The sequence below is a fragment of the Ostrinia nubilalis genome, chromosome 2 (assembly GCF_963855985.1).
Source record: "Ostrinia nubilalis chromosome 2, ilOstNubi1.1, whole genome shotgun sequence".
NCBI lineage: Eukaryota > Metazoa > Arthropoda > Insecta > Lepidoptera > Crambidae > Ostrinia > Ostrinia nubilalis.
This window is the reverse complement of record NC_087089.1, coordinates 2,424,171-2,443,670: the sequence shown is the minus strand read 5'-3', so window position 1 is coordinate 2,443,670 and position 19,500 is coordinate 2,424,171. Positions and strand designations below refer to the sequence as shown.

Genomic DNA, 19,500 nt, shown 5'->3' with positions numbered 1-19,500 from the left:
GGTAATAACAGGTAACGATTGCTGTAGAGTAAGCACGATCATGTCCCTGCTGATGCCGTCACTACCAATTGCATTAGATTTAATGGCGCTAATATATTTTGCTACCTCAAACTCCCTAACAGGACACAGCGTGAATGGTGGCTTGGAATCGTCAAAGCGATGATGAACAAAATATGACAATTGAGAAATTGAAATGGTATTGGTCCCAGGTACATTTAAGAAATGAGAATTAATGTTGTTAGCGTTATCGAAACATTCCGGCAAGCAATCGCTTTCATCGGCGCTCAACAGTACCTTTTCCTTTACATTTCGCCAAAATGCTTTACCATTGCTGACATTTTTATTAACAAAATGATTAAAATAAGCGCGTTTTTCATTATAAATGCTAGTGGAAACAATGGCTTTAAGATCTTTATAGTATTTCTTATGTACTATAGATTTTGTGCGTCGATATTTTTCATATGCCTCATTACGAAGGTTCATCATAAATTTGATCATGTTCGTTATCCACGGCAGCGATTGAGCCGGTTTGATCTTTCTCGTAATTAGCGGCGCGTGAATATCGAAAAGAGAGAGAAGCCGGTCGTTAAATTCGCCAACCATATCTTCCACACTAGGGATACTTGACACCTCCTCCCAGTCTATCGCGGACAAATCAGTCTCAAACTGAGCCAAGTCAATATCCCTTATAGGTCTAAATGTTATCACCTTTGCGGGGAGCTTAAGTTTCTTCAGTGAAAGAATGACATTAACCATTTTGTGGCCGATGGACCCGGTAATGTTAGAAACAAAAACATCTCGTATTTTACAGTTTGTACAGACCAAATCTATAAGAGTGTCGGAGTTAGCGGATAGATGTGTTGGTTCCCGCACGACCTGCTTTAGGTCCAAATACTGAAGAAAACCCTCCAATTTGGAAACCCTACTATCGCGATTATCTAGTAAATTAATATTAAAGTCTCCCAACAGAACAAGGCAATCGTGGTTCGCGAGGGAAACCACTGATTCCGTCAGTGCATCAAGAAATGTATCCTCGTTAACCCATTGAGGTCTATATGCCGTCCCGATTACAACACGGAAGCCATTCACCTGTGTTGACAACCACAACTGTTCAATATCTGCGACGGGGTGCTTCAAAAAGCGCACGCGTAGATCCCGCTTGACATAAAACCCGACGCCACCGCCCCTACCGCCACGCATGTGTCGCGGGCGTGGGGCGTTGCGCAGCTTGTACCCTGGCACGACAGGCGCACGCGCCTCCTGGCCAGCCGGCAGCCAAGTCTCGTTTATAGCAACTACATCCGCGTCAAACCTTTTCATTGCCACGATAAAGTCATCATGACCGGTTCCCAAAGATCCAGCATTATACAGCGCCAATTTAAGATATTTTGTTTTAGAGATCATTTCTTAAAGTAAATTAATAAAAAGACTTCACAGTGTAAGCTTGTGTATTTCATGTTTGAATTATTAGATATAATAATATAAATAAAATATACTGTATAAAAATAAAAATATTTTTTAGTTAAATATGCAATACTTACAATAACTGTGGTCAACAATACATAAAATAAGTCTTTACCAAATAAAAATAAGTTAAAATTACATGAACGTATATAGTATAAACAGTAAAACAATGTGTAATAATAATTATAGAAAGTCATGATATCAGAGTGTTGACACAAAAGACGTTCATCGGAAAAACCAGCAGTATTGCCCTGCATCACCACGACACACACACCGTCATACAAATAATCTAGAGTAAAATCATGGTTAAGCTTTTCAGATACCAAAAAATATGCAAGTGACAATATAAAAAAAACAAACAAGAGTAAACATCCCATGGCCAATGTAAAATTTCCCACCCAAGTCTCTCCAGCAATAAAACACAAAAAGTAAAGTACATCACTCACACTATTTGAAAACAAAACTTTTAACAAGCCCATACAAATCAATAGTATTAAGACAGCAACCTGATAATAGAAGAGAAACAAACAGCAATTACAATCAAAATACACTTTTAAAATATTATGGATAATTGTAACAATTCCGTAAACTCTTATAAAGTAACAACTGATGTTAAACATTGTTAGAGTCGCTATCACAGGGCAGCCATCACTATTTACCATCAACAAACGAACCAATGGCATCAGCACCAAAAACCCGGACCAAATCGGCCTCAGTGTAGAGACGAATGCGCGGAGAGTCTTTGCCGGGATGCTGACGCACATATATCCGGCCATCTCGTGTCCACACAAAACGCCATCCAAGCCGCTTGCCCAGATCACGTGCACGCCTAAATAACTGTCTATTGGTTTTTGTTAGTCTTTCATTGAGATAAAAACGACACGACGCTCCAGGAAGTCCAGTTCCCTCCGTAGTAGCACCTCGACGCACCCTGGCGGCCTGAAGCAATTGGTCCCGCAGCGCGCGCCGCGCCATCCGTACGACAATGGGGCGCGGGCGCGCAGGCGGCTCGCCGGACTCAGACTTGCGACCCACACGCGTGGCACTTACGATGTCCTGGTTACACAAAGCAACACCCAGTTTGCTTGCCAGGACCGTGACCACATGCGACAGACTTTCCTCCTTCTGTTCAGGTATGCAGGAGATTTCAACGTCGTTCAGAAGAAGGTCTTGATCTCTATCGTTCAGTTCAGCCTTCAGATGCTCAATAGAGGCCGCAAGGGATTTTTGTGTCTGGTCGTTGGGCTGACTGTCCTCCAAAACCTGCATACGCTCTTCGAGCTTACTAATGCGACTTTCACTCTCAGTGACTCTCTTAGAAATCGATGCTATAGTTTCATTAAGCTGCTGTATTTGTACTCTGTTGGCCCTGAGCTCTTCCCGCATCTCTTCTTTAAATGAGCGCAACTCCATAGCAAATATTTGATAGTCAGACATCTCAACGGTAATATTATGAGCAGTGTCATTTAAGTTACCCATAAAGGTTAATGACTGCTCAGTGGCCGACATGTCCAATTGTACAGGACTTTTGGTTGCAGCTCCTCTCTGCAGTGTGACGCCCTCGGCTGCAGCACGGACAGGGGTGTTGGTGTTGTCCAATTTCGGCTGGTTGCTCTTGCAGAGAGCGCATCGCCAGGCATCCTTGAAATCTTTTGGTAGTGTGTTGTTAAATCTCTTCTGCGAGACGTTAGCGCAAATCAAGTCGTAATACTGGCCGCAGCCATTACACAACAAAAATCTTTTGTCCTCAATAACAACACGGCACCCTCCACAGATAATTTTGTTCGGTGCCATTTTTCAAAAATATATTATTTAAAAGAGGAAATCCCAAAAAAAAAAAAAATACAAAAAATATGTCACTTCGAGATTTGAACCAGGGTCCCAAGACAAGTGAACTTTAATCGCACGCTACGCTCACAACACCACGGTGCTACGCAGTGAGCGGGCGAAATTGTCTATTATGTGTCTGCGGTGATTTTACGATCGCAGACGAAGATCAACGATCCGATCCGAGCGCAGTGAGTTCAATGACCGACCTCGCCTAGCAAGGACACACGACACTATCGGTCACCACCACACGTTCAAAATGTAACAGCTGATTTTATAAATTCGTTCACTGTTTTAAAACTAGTCCACTTTTTAACACTCAAGGTTCACAGTTAGATAGATTTAGCAATTAGCGATGTAACTTTAAATTCACCACACATCAATTGTTCGGATAAATCATTGTAAACATTAAGATACACGGGAGCAAAATAAACACGTCCGCCCCGCTTCCGCGCCCCGCGCGGCTACGTGGAGGTTTGTACAGCTGGCCACTCTTCGTCACACCGACCAAGCGGTGGACTGTCGCTTATGGTGTGCTTTGCGGAAGCGGAAAGCGGATTCTGCTGTGATGACGTCAGCGCAAAGCATTTGGATTGGGTTTTCCACCAGACGGCGCTAAAAGCAGTGCCACCTACAAGGATCCTCCAGATGGCGCTAAAAGCAGTGCCATAGACAAGGATTCTCCAGAGGGCGCTAAAAGCGGTGCCACCTACAAGGATCCTCCAGATGGCGCTAAAAGCAGTGCCATAGACAAGGATTCTCCAGAGGGCGCTAAAAGCGGTGCGAGTTTATGGAGTTCACGAGGAGCAACCAGATGGCGGTAAAAGCAGTGCAACTCGGAAAAGTCGTGAGTCAGTGATCAGAGACAAAATCAAAATTGACAGTTCGGACTTTGATTTTCTTAGTACCTAGTTAGCAGTTGTCAAACACTTGTGATTTATTTAGTTTCGTAGCTAGGACTTAGAATAATCGGCGAAAAAGTGAACAGACGGCGAACCTATGCCCGATTTTTTATAAGTTCTATTTTTTCAAACACTTAGAAAATTTTGCATCTCAGGACTTAGAATTTTTTGCGATTTTGGACTTGGTATTTTCAAAGTGTGTTAATAATTTCTTAATTAACTGTGCGGTATTAACTAACTTTAATTTAATTGTGATCTTAATCTATGTAGGTAATTAACTGTTCATTTAATATTTCCATGCCTAATGATTTAGAAAAGTCTTTTCACTCAATGGATCACTCCTCAGAGGTCAATATGGAAGCCTTAGTTAAGTTACAGGAGGATGTGAGAGTTTCGATTAGCAAGGGTCATGTAAACTTTAAAAAGTCCCCTAAATCCAGAATTTCCCAAGCTTACATTGAGACACGGCTGGAAACATTAGAGGAACAATGGAGGTTGTTTACTGATACGCACCGAACTATTATTTCAGATATTGAGACTGACGAGTACAGGAGCTCTAGCTATTTCACAGATGATGTTTTTGAATCCACACACGAGCTCTACTGCGATTATAAGACCAACTTAAAAGAGAGCTTGAGTGAAGTTGTTGCTGTAGCCTCGAGCATTAAGTCTCCTATCCCGCAGTCCGGTACGTCTGTTAGTATGCCACAGGTTAAGCTGCCCAAAATTAGTATTCCCACCTTTAGTGGAAAGTACACGGAGTGGACCACTTTTAAAGATTTGTTTGAGTCCCTGGTCCATAGGAATGATAGTCTGGAAAATGTTCACAAGTTGCATTATCTTAAAGCCCACTTAACAGGAGAGGCAGAGCAGCTTTTGCGTCACATCCCTGTTACCGATGCAAACTATACTGAGTCTTGGGCTCTGTTGAACAAAAAGTTTAGCAACAAAAAGTATTTAGCCAACTGTTTATTAAAGCGTTAGTTCAAATGTTAGTTCCGAATCATCTGAGTTAATTAAATCTTTATTAGATACAACTTGCGATTGCCTAAACGGGTTAAAGAATTTGGGTTTAGAAACAGATTCATGGGATGTTATCGTAATTTATTTGATTAGCGCAAAATTAGATCCAGAATCTCGCAAGTTGTGGGAGGCAGAAATAAGCACTTCCGACGACCATCCTACAATGAGCCAATTTAAGAACTTTTTAGAACATAGGTTCCGGTCGCTAGAGTTTTTGCCTTCTCAATCAGTAAAGCCAAATAATGTAGTCCGCAATAACGTTTCTGTCCATCACGCTGCTGAAATATCGTGTCCATTCTGTTCAGAGAGTCATAGGTTATACAATTGCAAGAATTTTGCAAAAGAACAGGTGGAAGCACGACGTAATTTTGTTCAGTCCAACGGATTATGTTATAATTGCATGTGTTCCGGTCACTCCGTATTTGCTTGCCGTCAAACTTCCAGGTGCCGAGTTTGTAAAAGGAAGCATCATTCTCTTTTGCATGTCAGTAGTCCCAAGTCAACTGATCAAAATGTTGAGAGCTCATCAGTTGATAATAGTGAAGTCATTGTAGCCACTTCGTTGCCTAGTAACTCCAGTGTTCATAGTGAAGTCCTTCTGGCCACTGCACTTGTTAGGGTAGAATCGCAGTCCGGAAATATGCTAACTTTTAGGTCTCTGTTGGACCAAGGTTCTCAGGCTTCATTTATCTCGGAGTCAGCAGCACGATCACTAGGCCTTAAACGAGTTTCGTGTGATGTAAATGTATCAGGTGTAGGTGATAGAGTTCAACCTGTTGTTTCGAAATCATTGGTAAGCTTTAAGCTCCAATCGACTCTTGATCCCACTTTTGCCACTCCAGTTAAAGCTTACGTATTAAAGAAACTGACATCAGTCATCCCAAAGCGGAAGGTCAAGAGTCAACTGAGTCAGAGCTTGATACAACTCAAATTAGCCGATCCCAAATTTCACACTCCTCATAAAATTGATTTGATTCTAGGAGCCGACATTTACAGCCAGATTTTAGTTGAAGGAATAATCAAGGGTTCTCCAGGCTCTCCTCTGGCACAGAATACAAAGCTTGGATGGATCCTATCTGGCCAGGTTCACTCAGAACCTGTAGACGGTTCGCCGTTATGTCATAGTAGCAGAATCATCAATTCGCACGCTCACAACGACAAGTGAGCCGTTATTGAGGAATGGTCTCTCTTGGTTGACAAAAGAGCTATCGAATACAGTCCACTAGGTTGTAACCAAGATACCAATTTAGGAAAACATAAGCAATATTGTGTGGTTTGCAATGTGTAGTCTTCAGTGATGGCAACTCTCTCAGAGAATACTCAAATACTCAGCTCAGTTTCTAAAGAGACATCACAGGTAGGTCTTCACAGGTACCCAAAATAGGTAACGTGGGGCTAGTGAAAGAGAATGATCTTCCCCGGCTCGTTGGCTTTATGACATCTTTGTTGACAAGCTTCCCGTCACTGACAATAATTACTCGTGTTGTTCGTTGGCTAACGTGTTATGCAAAAGCTCTACCATAAAATGACCTGTTTCGAAATTGTGCCTTACCTGTGGCAGCCTAATTGAGTCTCGTTTATTATTGTAGGTTTTGAATATTAGGATTTGTTGAAGTCATAAGCAACTGTACTCGTACAAGTCGCACATAGCATAATTATTAGATGTGTTATGTTTTAAGTATTGAAGTATCAACTATGTTTTGTTTCTTAAGTTATTTTAATTGTTTTGAGATTTTTATAGTTTTTATACCAGCGAATGTCATTACTTATATCGTACCAGTCCAATCAGGTATCAAGTACACTACTTTATAACTTAACTAATAACTAAGTTATAGGTATTTTGTCGAAGTCTCATGTACGCGATACTAATGTTAATGATGAACACCGCACGGTGTTCATGGTGGGCGGTTATGTTTGAGATTGCGTCTGTCATAGTTTAGAAAATAGTTATAGAAAATGTCAAAAGTCATAGGTTCTGAAATTGCGTAGCTAGATGGCGATGTGCTTCGTTCAATCGCGATATCATTTGATTTTTTCCTGGCTATTTAAGTTAAAACATTAAGGTTCAATATACTTCACTTAACTTGGATCAGTGTTTTATTTTACAACCACGGTCCGAGCTTTTTGGGACACTGTACAGAATCTTTGAACACCAATTACCTTTTATATGTTCGCAAAAATGTAGAGCAATTTACTAGAAAGAGTGATTTACACAAGTTCAATACAAGAAACAAAAATAAACTTGCCGTTCCAAATTTCAGACTGCACAAGATTGGTAATTCATTTATGGGGAAATGTATTAAACTTTTCAATAAATTACCACAAAATGTTGTAGAATTGTCCATTCATAAATTTAAAGCACATATCAAAAGCACCTTAATGAAAAAGGGCTACTATAAAGTTGATGATTATATAAAGGATAAAAATGTTTGGAATGTTTAACTACCTAGCTCGCATCAATACTTATGACTATAATTTGTATATTTTAAAGACTGTAAAACCTTGAAAAGAAGGCTGACAATAGTGACTGAGTTTCTTGCGCTGCTTCTTCTCAGCACTGGCCCATTTATTGTCCCGAAGCAGTGGTAGGGTTAATATTGGGACGTGTAAAAGCGCTGTTTTAAAGCCTATTTGCAAAAATAAATGAATTTTATGAATTTTATGAATTTTATTTTATGAATTTCATAATCCCTCCCTATCATATTTTCACGGGTTCGTTTTAAACATTAATACAAACCGTTAATATTTTGGACTTATATGCCCGTTTTCACCATCAATCCCAAATTTTTAAGTGACCCCTATGGTAACATACAACAGGAATTTTGTTTACAAAGGGGTCACTTAAAAATTAGGGATTGATGATGAAAACGGGCAATAGTCTTCCACAATAATAGTCACAGACAAGGTGGACCGACGACCTCATAGAGGTAGCAGGAAGGCGCTGAATGGTAGCCGCTGCCAACCAGTCATTGGGGGAGGCCAATGTTCAGCAGTGGACGTCCCATAGGACGTTATTTGATAGGACATAATTTCAGCCTATTAGCTGACATAATTAATAGCTGAAATTATGATGATGAAATAGTCTAGCTAGTTTATTTATGAGCATTTAATTCTGTTATGGTGTCAATGACAGAAGCCCATCATGATGTTTGACACAAGGGTTATTACAACCCATATGATATAAAAAATGTAGGCTTCTCTAAAGATATCTAAGTATGCTGAATTTATGATGATGTTCTACATACTTTTAACCTATTATTATTAATTTATAATCTAAGGCTTATAGTTAACTTGAATCAATTAACTGTAAAAATAGATGACTTTTCACGCGCTATCTGCCTATTTTCCAATTTAAATCAGGCTTACTCGCCCTCTGTGCAGGCCAGTGGTTCTCAAACATAATCGGACCCCTTTTAAAAATAGTGCAATATTTATTTAATTATTAACATTTAAAGATACAAACAGTCTCATTTGAACACCTTAATACTAAATAGCTTAAAACTAAATTAACTATACATTGCCCTTTAAAGTTTCTAGATATTTTTTTATTCTACCATTGCTTTGCCTTGTAGCATTCACTGGTAGCCAAATAATGTTAACAATCATCAGCTTAACCATAACCCGTCTTGAGGAAGATAATTCTCAATATTTTGGAGTCTTTTTTATTTGTATTTGATGAAGCTGTTATGCTCCCGTGGGTAACCAAAAATATTCAAGGATAAATCAATTTCACTGGGTTTTCTTTAAAGATCCCTCTAGGGGTTTCGCAGAGCAAACTTTGAGAACATCTGACCCAGATAATCTCTGGTGTTGTTTTCTTTACTTAATTGAATTTTAAATAAGGTAATCTTACGAGTGTTGTGTGGACGTACTCATGATTGGCGTTTAATAAATTACGAGATATCAATCAATTTCGTCTGATTTATTAAACGTAGACCTGTAGGCCTAAGATGCGCGCCGTGATAACTTTTATCGAAGTCAATTTGTATGGGCAAAATCGATAAAATGGCGTGATAACCGCCTATCACGGCGCGCATCTTAGGCCTACTGATTTCACGCTGCGCTTGATTTCCAAGATTTTACTGATAAAAGGCTAATAGTTTAATAGTTTAAGTATATGGTGTTTTGCATATTCCATTTGAATAATTCCTATAAAAGATTTTTTAAATTTTATTCCACATCTCTTACTAGCATAGCATAATTATAACTTATTGGCCATTCGATTTTGGTTATTAGAAGTGCTTAATTCGTTTCAAAAATCCTGAAAATTCTACCGAAAAAGTGTCAGGTTATTGTAAACATTCTATTAGTCTTAGTAAACTATTTAGTTTTCAGTTAAGAATATTTTCTTAAGTAAGCAAATTATTGTGACCATTATTTTTGCAATATTCTAAGGTCCCGTCCAATGTCTTAATTTCCCCTGATGATTTTTATTCCCCCATTGATTGTTCCAAATTGCTCTGTAATGACGTCAAATTTCCCTGAAGTGATCGTAATTTTACTTTCCATAACTCTCAATCGACACACTGTATAACTGCTTAAATTGTAAGACCTAAGTTGAAAACGCTAATGAGAAAAGCAATAATAAGTATTGAGCATTGAGTATTGAGCTATTTGATTAGAACTTACTATAAAAGTCTTCCTTGATCTTTGTATACGTACCTACTAATATAGAATTAACTAATCACCTTGATGTCTGTTTGTGAACAAACATTATACTGCCTTGACCTTTGAAGCCTTAATAGTGCACCATCGAAATTGGTAAGTGTACTGATACTTAGACACAAGTAAAATTAATTTGTCTGTATGTAACATGAAAAAAAACCGAGTTTTATTTAATTTTTTTGACATATTTCTGTTTGTTTTTACATTTTATAATAGGCTACTTATACTTTAGTAAGAAGACAGGTTTCCGCGTTAAAAAATTAAAATATTGCAAAAAAAATAAATTCAATAAAGTTAACCTAAAAAATCCAGAGTTAAAATTCATGCAGTCCGTTTCAATCCCAACTATTACTAGTAGAAATCCACAAAATCAATCAAATCTACAGACACAAAACTAACTAATCAAAAAAGGTACTAATTAGATATTTCATGAAATACATTAACAATGGTATGGAAAAAGCAGCGAATATTAAGGAAAGAAATGTGAGCAATGTATTTTTATTTGTAGAGCCTATAAAAATTCCGCGTGCATGGGTCGTAAAACCGTAATATTTTATGTGTTTTATAAATCATACGCGTTATGGCATCATCATGTAAAAGCATCAGCTACCGATTAGAGTGTCATAAAAGTCAGATACTTCGGGTTACATATAGTATATTATCTATATTACAAGTAGAAATAATATCTAAATTTACAAATAAATATACTCGCTGTCTATTTGTCTTAGAGTATTTGAGATATATTGCTGAAACAAACTTGATGTTTTTATATTATTTTGAGCCCAGATAAACAGCAAGAAAGGGACAAATCCGCCAAAAAACTTGAAGGTTCAGAAATAAGGGTTGAAAGTTTGTAGAAACCCATCATTTTCCATGTCGGGAACATGACTTTTTTAACCGACTTAAAAAAGAGGAGGTTTTCAATTCGACTGTTCTCATGTTTTTTATATTCATATGCTTTTGTATGTGATGTGAGTATATAGAGACACCGCCAATTTTCAAAATTGACAGCACGGCCAACTTTAGTAGCTAAACTTTGAACTAAATTCTTACAAAAGTGTATAGGCTTATACCTACAATACATAGGATGCTATTTGTGTATGTTTTTGCTGATGCGTGACAAAAGCGAACTTTCACATCTCAATTATTATTGAGATAAGGTTTCTTATAACAGCAGATTACCGAAGGCATCCGGTTTTGAATTTACGATGGCAATAATAGTAATTCCGCGTTATTAGAACAGCATTATTTTCTCCCAAAGTACCAGCTTTATGGCGGAAGTTAATTTTGTTTATGTTGTATTCTGACACGGTTTTGGACAAAATTGCACTGTTTTCTTTTTAATTTGATGAATAAGTCAATGAAAATAGATTTGGTAACGAAATTTTACAATTCCACTGTATAAATAAGATAACAGCCTGAGATTGAAACGCTAGTTTTACATTAATAAAATCATATTGTCTGAAATTTAATCTTCATAGCATTAAAAATGCAAAATTCTGAATAAATAATTAATTCATTCATTCATGAATACTTTCATATACAAACTAATCAACAATCCAAATATTGATATTCAGCGAATCACTTGAAAAATTTATGTGTTTACTCAAAATAAAATTAACTCACACAGCATTAACACAGCAAAAAACATAATGCAAATCAAAACAATATCCATGCTAGCATGACTCATACAAACATGTGATACATAATTCTATGTACTCGTAAATAAAATATTCAACTTACGATCAAAACAATCCTTTGCAAAACAAAAACATCAATACACAAATTCTGAATTCTCAAATCCACAAACCTAATTCACTTTTCACAAAAAACAATCGAACACAATTTGCTAATTCGCAAAATCCGAACTACTTCACGGATATTGACATCGCGGTAGTCTTAACGCGATCACACAAGCGTCTCTCGCTGCGGTCATAGTGGCACTGATGACCGACGTTCGCGATTGTGAGTACGACCTTATGACCGAGAGTTTTCACGTACAGTTGTAAAGGAAAATTGTAATGCTAAGTATGTTTGGTGTCAAGAACATGGTAAATAACCATAATACTGTTAGATAGAAGTACATACAGGATTAAGGAAAAGTGTACATGGGGTCTGTATAAAATTAGGTTGATTGAAAGAAATTCCTAAGTTATCGTGCATCATTTTTCTTACGGACAAAAATCAACCGGTATTTTTTCTGCAAAATCATACCTTTCACAAGCACTTACGAATATCATACCAACGAGTTACGAGTTTCGTTTCTTTACTTACATGATCATAAGTAGCTGAACCTTAAGCCAGACTATTATGTCAATGTTAAAGGAAAATATACTGACTAAAACCTATACAATAGTTACGATGTAGAGCTTTGAAGGTAATAGAGGCATAGAGTAGGAAAACGACGAACGCCTACACATTCACTTTAGTATTCAATATAGGTAAATAAGTAAGCAATAGCTACGAAGTTAGTACCATTACTTATACATTATTTTAGGTAACCATTAGATTAGTGTTAGTATAAAATTTTACAACTGAAGTAGGTACAAAAGTATATTTTTCGTCGTACTTGTATCAAATGAGGATAAACCGACTTTTAGTGACACTTACACAAAGTATTTTTTCAATTACATGTGATAGAAACTTGATTTTCTCTGAAAACCATCTCAATTCATTTTACACTTCAACAAATTCGACTACCTTAACTCAGAAGTTGATTTCGTAAACCGGATTAACAACACTAGCTTCTAATAATATCAAAGATTTACCTTAAAAAATGTGAAATCCCAAATGTTATTTTAACTGTATCCTTATAAAATTGCCACTAAAATATCGTATCTTCAATAGATTTTTCATTACACTTCACTAGCACAAAATCAGCACATTTAAACACAAATTTTCACACTTTCACTCACGTTTATGTATCTTTGACTAATATTAGTCAACTTGAATCGAATATTATCGCTTCCTTTGTATTTCTACGGAGTCTGATTACGAACTGATTGTAAAACCTATCGATGTCTACGTTTACAGATAAGCGAAGAAATGCATTATTATTGGTAATCTTTCGGTTATCGCCATAGAAGCGTCATGTTTGATAGTGTTTTGACGATAAAATAACTATAGCATTACATTAAATTGTGTCGATGTGGACCAGTGGTTAAGTGTAGGAATCCGTTCGGAGGTACAGGGTTCGATTCCCAAATGGGACACAATAAACTGGTCGAAAACAGACATATCAGCTTAAAAAGTTTGACACATCGGTTTTCAATGATATCAAGTTTTACAACACGCTATAAGAATGCTGTTGATTCGAGGATTTTGTCAAATCACTTAGGCTGGGTTGCACCGTCTCACTTTAACTTTAACAAACGTCAAAAACCTATCAAAAATCATCGCTTATTGTTATAGTTACGGTCAAAGTTAGTTGGCTCAACTCAGCCTTAGGTTTATCAACTCATCAATCAGTAGATAGAAGTCACAGTTTTAATTTTCCACTGTATGGTCAATGGCACTGCTTACGAGTTTTTACCCGACTACGGCAAAGCAAAAGGAGGGTTATGATTTTGACAGGCTATGTATGTATGTATGTATGTATGTATGTTCATGTGTTCCCTCGTAACTTCTAAACTACTTATCAGAATTCGACAAATGACATATCATTAGAAGCGTCTTAATTGTCCGCTGGTTATAGGCTATATGGGGTTTCACAAAATCGAATGTGGCGCCCTCTAGCGGACAAAACATACAGAGTAAAAAAATAAAGTTAAGATAAATATGCCGTGTTTGGTATCATTTGAAAGCGCTTTACTTGTACATTTCGAATATATATATATTACTAGCATTTGCTTGTGACTTTACCTGTATTCATGGGCTGATTGCATATAATTCACATCTTTTCGTTCATAGCTTCTTTACTACTTATTAGTTCATCAATTTAACTTTTGTTAATATTATGCGCCACAAATACACTTTAACACCAAAATAGTACAAATAATAAAAAGTAAAAAAACTAAAACCCAACTACGACAAAAAACGACGCTGAAAAAGTATAAAACAAGATTTTCAGAATACTGAACTGAACAAAGTTGCCAATGTAGTTGCATAGTAATTTTCGTGTTTGGAAAGGCGTAGTCATACGTTACATACAACGTGTCCCAAAATTCAAGGATAAGCCGGCGCCGCAGGATGGACATAGTCATGACTACTTTAGGAAAAATAAGGAAAAAAATCTATCTCAATTATTTTTTAAGTTACACAATAAATTACGAAATCCTTCGAAAATTGACACCCCTTATGATATTTTACATTACCACGACCACCATTTTTCAAATATTTCTGTTTTTTTGTTTGTATCGGCAACTTAAGTAGTGCTGCTGTCCACCCCAACTCTTAAAACCCCCAGAATCCTTGCAGTTTTTACACAAAAGTTAATCAAAATATGTTATTTCCTTAAAATTTTCAAAGATTTTTAAATTCACTCCACTTTGACTCATCGTTTTGTAAAAAAAAAGTATGAACACTACTACGGCAAGTTTTTTATAAAGTTGACGCAACTATCCAAGATTCCAAAATGGTATAATACTCTAAGATACCCAGTCGCAAAAAAGATATGAGTACCATTTTTACAAGCACTTCGCTTGTTAGTTGTATGGGATAAATCTTGCAACTGAATTTAAAACCAGTTCTCCTCAACCGATTGAGCTGAAATTTGGTATACTTATGTAAGTACGATGAAAATGCAATATTATGGTACCATTGAGCTGAATGGAGACTGGAGGTGGCCATAGGAACTTCTAAACGAAACAGCGGAATTGCATCTAGTTTGGGTTCGTTGGATTTGTCTTTTCGAGCACTTTAGTGCTAGATGATGTCCAGGGTCCTGATGATGAAGTCAATTATAATTTTCAAACGAAGTCAAGCTTGTTTTTAAAAAAGTTTTTTTTATTACAACTTTATTTTAAACTTTTTAGTTGTTTATCTCATGGCCCAAGTGCTCGGGATGACAAATCCAACGAACCCAAACTCGATAAGCTTCCGCTGTTTCGTTTAGGAGTTCCTATGGCCAGCTCCTGCCACCTCTTGACTTCATCGTCAGGACCCTGGACATCATCTAGCACTAAAGTGCTCGAAAAGACAAGTCCAACGAACCCAAACTAGATGCAATTCCGCCGTTTCGTTAAGAGTTCCTATGGCCACCTCCAGACTCCATCCAGCTCAATGGTACCATAATATTACATTGTCATCGTACGAACACAAGTATACCAAATTTCAGCTCAATTGGTTAAGGAGAACTGGTTTTAAATTCAGTTGCAAGATTTATCCCATACTAACTAACTAGCGAAGTGCTTGTAAAAATGGTACGCATATCTTTTTTGCGACTAGGTTTCTTAGAGTATTATACCATTTTGGAATCTTGGATAGTTGCGTCAACTTTATAACAAACTTGCCGTAGTAGTGTTCATACTTTTTTTTTACAAAACGATGAGTCAAAGTTTAGTGAAAGTAAAAATCGTTGAAAATTTTTAAGAAATAACATATTTTGATTAACTTTTGTGTAAACACTGCAAGGATTCTGGGGGTTTTAAGAGTTGGTATAGACAGCAGCACTACTTAAGTTGCCGATACAAACAGAAAAACAGGAATATTTGAAAAATTGTGGTCGTGGTAATGTAAAATATCATAAGGGGTGTCAATTTTCGTCGAATTTCATAATTTATTGTGTAAGTTAAAAAATAATTGAGATAGATTATTTTCTTTATTTTTCCTAAAGTAGTCAAGACTATGTCCATCCTGTGGCGTCGGCTTATCCTTGAATTTTGGGACACGTTGTATACCTACCTACCGTAGCACTTTGACAACGTGTGACTGCGGTTTTCCAAACATGAAAATTACTATGCAACTACATTGGCAACTTTGTTCAGTTCAGTATTCTGAAAATCTTGTTTTATACTTTTTCAGCGTCGTTTTTTGTCGTAGTTGGGTTTTAGTTTTAACACTGTGACATCTCATGTAGTTATAATAAATGTATTGTGATTTTGCAACAAAAATCTAAATGCTATTTGTAGAGTCGAAGAAAATCCTATTTTTTTATAGCAAAATAGCACTTATCACAACTGAATAAGAAGCAGTGTTCAGCTTGTGCTGGTCAAAGAAATGGCCGAAGAATGCCGACGACAGTAGAGCAGGACGCGCGCACCGGAACCGATGCGAGCGCCGACCTTGGCTCTAGAATGCACGGTTTCTTCGATTTCACGAATTGATGTAAAGGGACACCTTACTACTTAGCTGATGAAGGGACTTTCTTAATTAATGTTACTATGAGTTTATTACTTTTTTTGTAATATGAGTTTATTATTGGGGCTAGCTGGCGCTGTGTGAAATTGTCCAAAGATTTATTTATTATTATTATTTATTATTATTACTTGGATCCGTTATTAACAGCCTTTTTGGAGGTAGATAGAGGCTTGAAAATATTTTATGATAAGATATAATTAGGAGTATGTTTATCTAATTAATATGAGAACATGAGGAGTAAGTGTAAGATACGGGACAGAACAGTTGTGATACGAAATAAAATAAATGAAAATATTGAACACTATTACAATCCAAAACGCAGCCCTATAAATTAGAGAACAAAGAAAAATACTCCTAATTATTTCGTTATTTATTTAAAAAAAATTTTTATTAAAATCCCGATAGCTCTTAAAAACCTAAATGTAGAGTTTCTTTCGGACGATGGTACCTATTGTAAACAGATCAATAAGGATAGCATTATCGTCTAATTCTATTTATACGCAATCAAAACATTACTACTCTATAAAAATAACGCAATCGTCAAAATAAACACCAACTGCATTTAAGGTTACATAACAAAACATAACCTTATCCAACGTCCAATTACACAAAACCAATTTGTTCACTTTTTGTTTGCCGTGTGAACAATCCACGTCTGATTCAAGGCTACACACCGGACCGGGCAAATAGGTCTAAAGGCCGCCACACATGGTGAAGGCGCTATATTAGACAATATTCGATCATATCGCGAGCTATTTTAAATGAGACAAGACACTATATTGAGCGATAGATATTGAGTAAGGCTAGCTAGGACCGGGTAAATAGGTCTAAAGGCCGCCACACATGATGAAAGCACCATATTAGACAATATTCGAATATCGCTAGCTATTTTTAATGAGACAGCACACTATATTGAGCGATAGATATTGGCTAGGACTGGGTAAATAGGTGTAAAGGCCGCAACAACGATGAAGGCGCTATATTAGACAATATTCGAATATCGCTAGCTAGTTTAAATGAGACAGCACGCTATATTGAGCGATAGATATTAAGTAAGGCTAGCTAGGACCGGGTAAATAGGTTTAAAGGCCGCCACACATGATGAAGGCGCTATATTAGACAATATTCGAATATCGCTAGCTATTTTAAATGAGGCAAGACACTATATTGAGTCATTATTGATGTTGAGTAAGGCAGGAAAATCGGGAAATTGAGAGAAAATTATATCAAAAATATATCAAAAAAAGACAATAAAAAGTAAGAACTTTTCATATTAAATTCTTGAGTAGAAGCACGCTCAAGCTGGAAATCTTAATTCAGAAACCGGGCCTTATTATCTTCATTGTACACTGAACAGCCTTAATTATAAAACGTGGCGGTTTTCTTTTAGAAATGCTTTTTCACTGGGGACTTTTAAAAAGTAAGATTTTATCGATCGAAATAAATAATTCAGTATTTCTTAGGCTTATTTATTAAAACTTACTCGTACCCACGATTGCACAATTTGGAGATGTAAGATTTCGAGTTAATCATGGTTTTCCTTGTTTGTTTGTTTACAATTTATATGTAAATCAAACCGGTAGACCACGTACTATTATGATAATGATCGGGTTTTTATTGTAAGTAAATCTATTTATAGTTTCTTAGCGTATTAATAGTTTAAGGTTAACTATTATTTAAGACAGACAGACAGAATAACAGACATACGTGCTGGTTAGAGGACATTAATTGTTGTCTTTATTCAGTTTATTCTTTTTCAGTCTCTGTAAGTTTTTTACGGAATACCGAGTTAGCTTTATTTTATTTAAAACTAGCGGCCGCCCGCGACTTCGTACGCGTGGATCCCGTTTTACCCCCTTCATCTATCTTACGCGGTTTAGATTTTTTCATACAAATGTTTTTCCCGCTAACTCCCGTTCCCGTCGGAATTTTGCAATATCCTGTTGTAACTAAGCTTTAAGTTTACTAAGGTACCTGCAGGCCAAATTTCTAGTTTCATACAAAAGGATTTTCCCGCTAATTCCCGTTGCCTTGGGAATTTCGGGAATTACTTGTTGTAACTAAGCTTTAAGTTTACTAAGGTACCTACATTCCAAATTTCAAGCGTCTAACTTAAGCGGTTTAGATTTTTCATACAAATTCAAGGAATTCCTAAGTATACTATAACCTGCCCAGGAGTATGAAGAATAATTGTACCAAGTTTCGTTAAAATCCGTCGAATAGTTTTTGTTTCTATAAGGAACATACAGACGGACAGACAGACAGACAGACAAAAATTTTACTGATTGCATTTTTGGCATCAGTATCGATCACTAATCACCCCCTGATAGTTATTTTGAAAAAATATTTCATGTACAGAATTGACCTCTCTACAGATTTATTATAAGTATAGATAACCTATCATTCCAAAATAACTAGCTTATTTCTAATACGCCATTGTCAATTTCCATTCCCAAAACTACAAGCAAATCCAATTCCGACTAACAACGTCATCTATATTCAGCGCGCTATGCATACTGTATATACCTACCTACACCTACGTTTGCAATTTGCATTCGTAGTGCAACTGGGATTGTCTTGAGGTCGGGTTATTGATTTGACCTTACAGACCCTAGGTAAGGTAAGGAGGATAAAAATACATCGCGTAAGACCGTGGTACGTGTAGGCTGAGCTTGGGTATTAGAATAGGGGTCTAGAATTTGAATTCAAAGATTTTGTGTGCATCAATATTTATGTTGGTTTTTAATTCAGAATAAAAACTTGGGTTAATGTATAGAGTATTCGTAACTAGAGTTTTTTTAAGGTAAATAAACTGTTTTAAGTATTCTACTATTTTCAACATTTGAGACTACATTGGTAACATAAATACTTACCTACTGTATTATTATTGGAGTAAACGCTTCTTTATTTCTTTATAATAATTAATTTAAGGTGAGACCTATCTATGGCAATTTTTTTAATGATAATGCTACCAGCAACTATCTATGCAGTAACAAATACTAATGTATCTTTCTCCTAATATTTTGACCTAAAAGTTTACTGGTAGAGAATGCCACACGGCATTAAGTTCGCCTTTTGCACCGCAATTTTTGTGTGCTATAAAGATTTTAAATAAAATAGAATAAATAACCATAATGAAGATAACGTAAAGCTAACCGTTAATTAATAATATCTTAAACCGAGAAGTCAATACAACGGATACCAAAAACCCGTGGGCCGTATCCCGTATCTAAGCGCGTTCCGGACAGGACATACAGGTTTTGTTTTTGTTATTTTTATCGCCTCGTCCAACCGAATTACTGACCGATTGACCGCGTGAAAC

At 36.5% G+C, this 19,500-nt stretch overlaps 1 long non-coding RNA gene across 3 annotated transcripts in view; it reads right to left on the bottom strand.

The window, feature by feature from the left end:
• The window catches only part of LOC135080132 (uncharacterized), a 57,866-nt gene that overhangs the window by 35,877 nt on the left and 2,489 nt on the right, over nucleotides 1-19,500 (bottom strand). Inside the window, exon 1 of one of the 3 annotated variants that reach the window (XR_010258948.1) lies at nucleotides 12,650-12,886. The exons of 1 other annotated variant lie outside the window; for it this stretch is intronic. This is a non-coding gene — a long non-coding RNA (uncharacterized LOC135080132). Of the gene's footprint in view, nucleotides 1-11,624; nucleotides 11,821-12,649; nucleotides 12,887-19,500 lie in introns of those variants that run through there. One more of the 3 variants, XR_010258949.1, reaches the window with a different exon arrangement.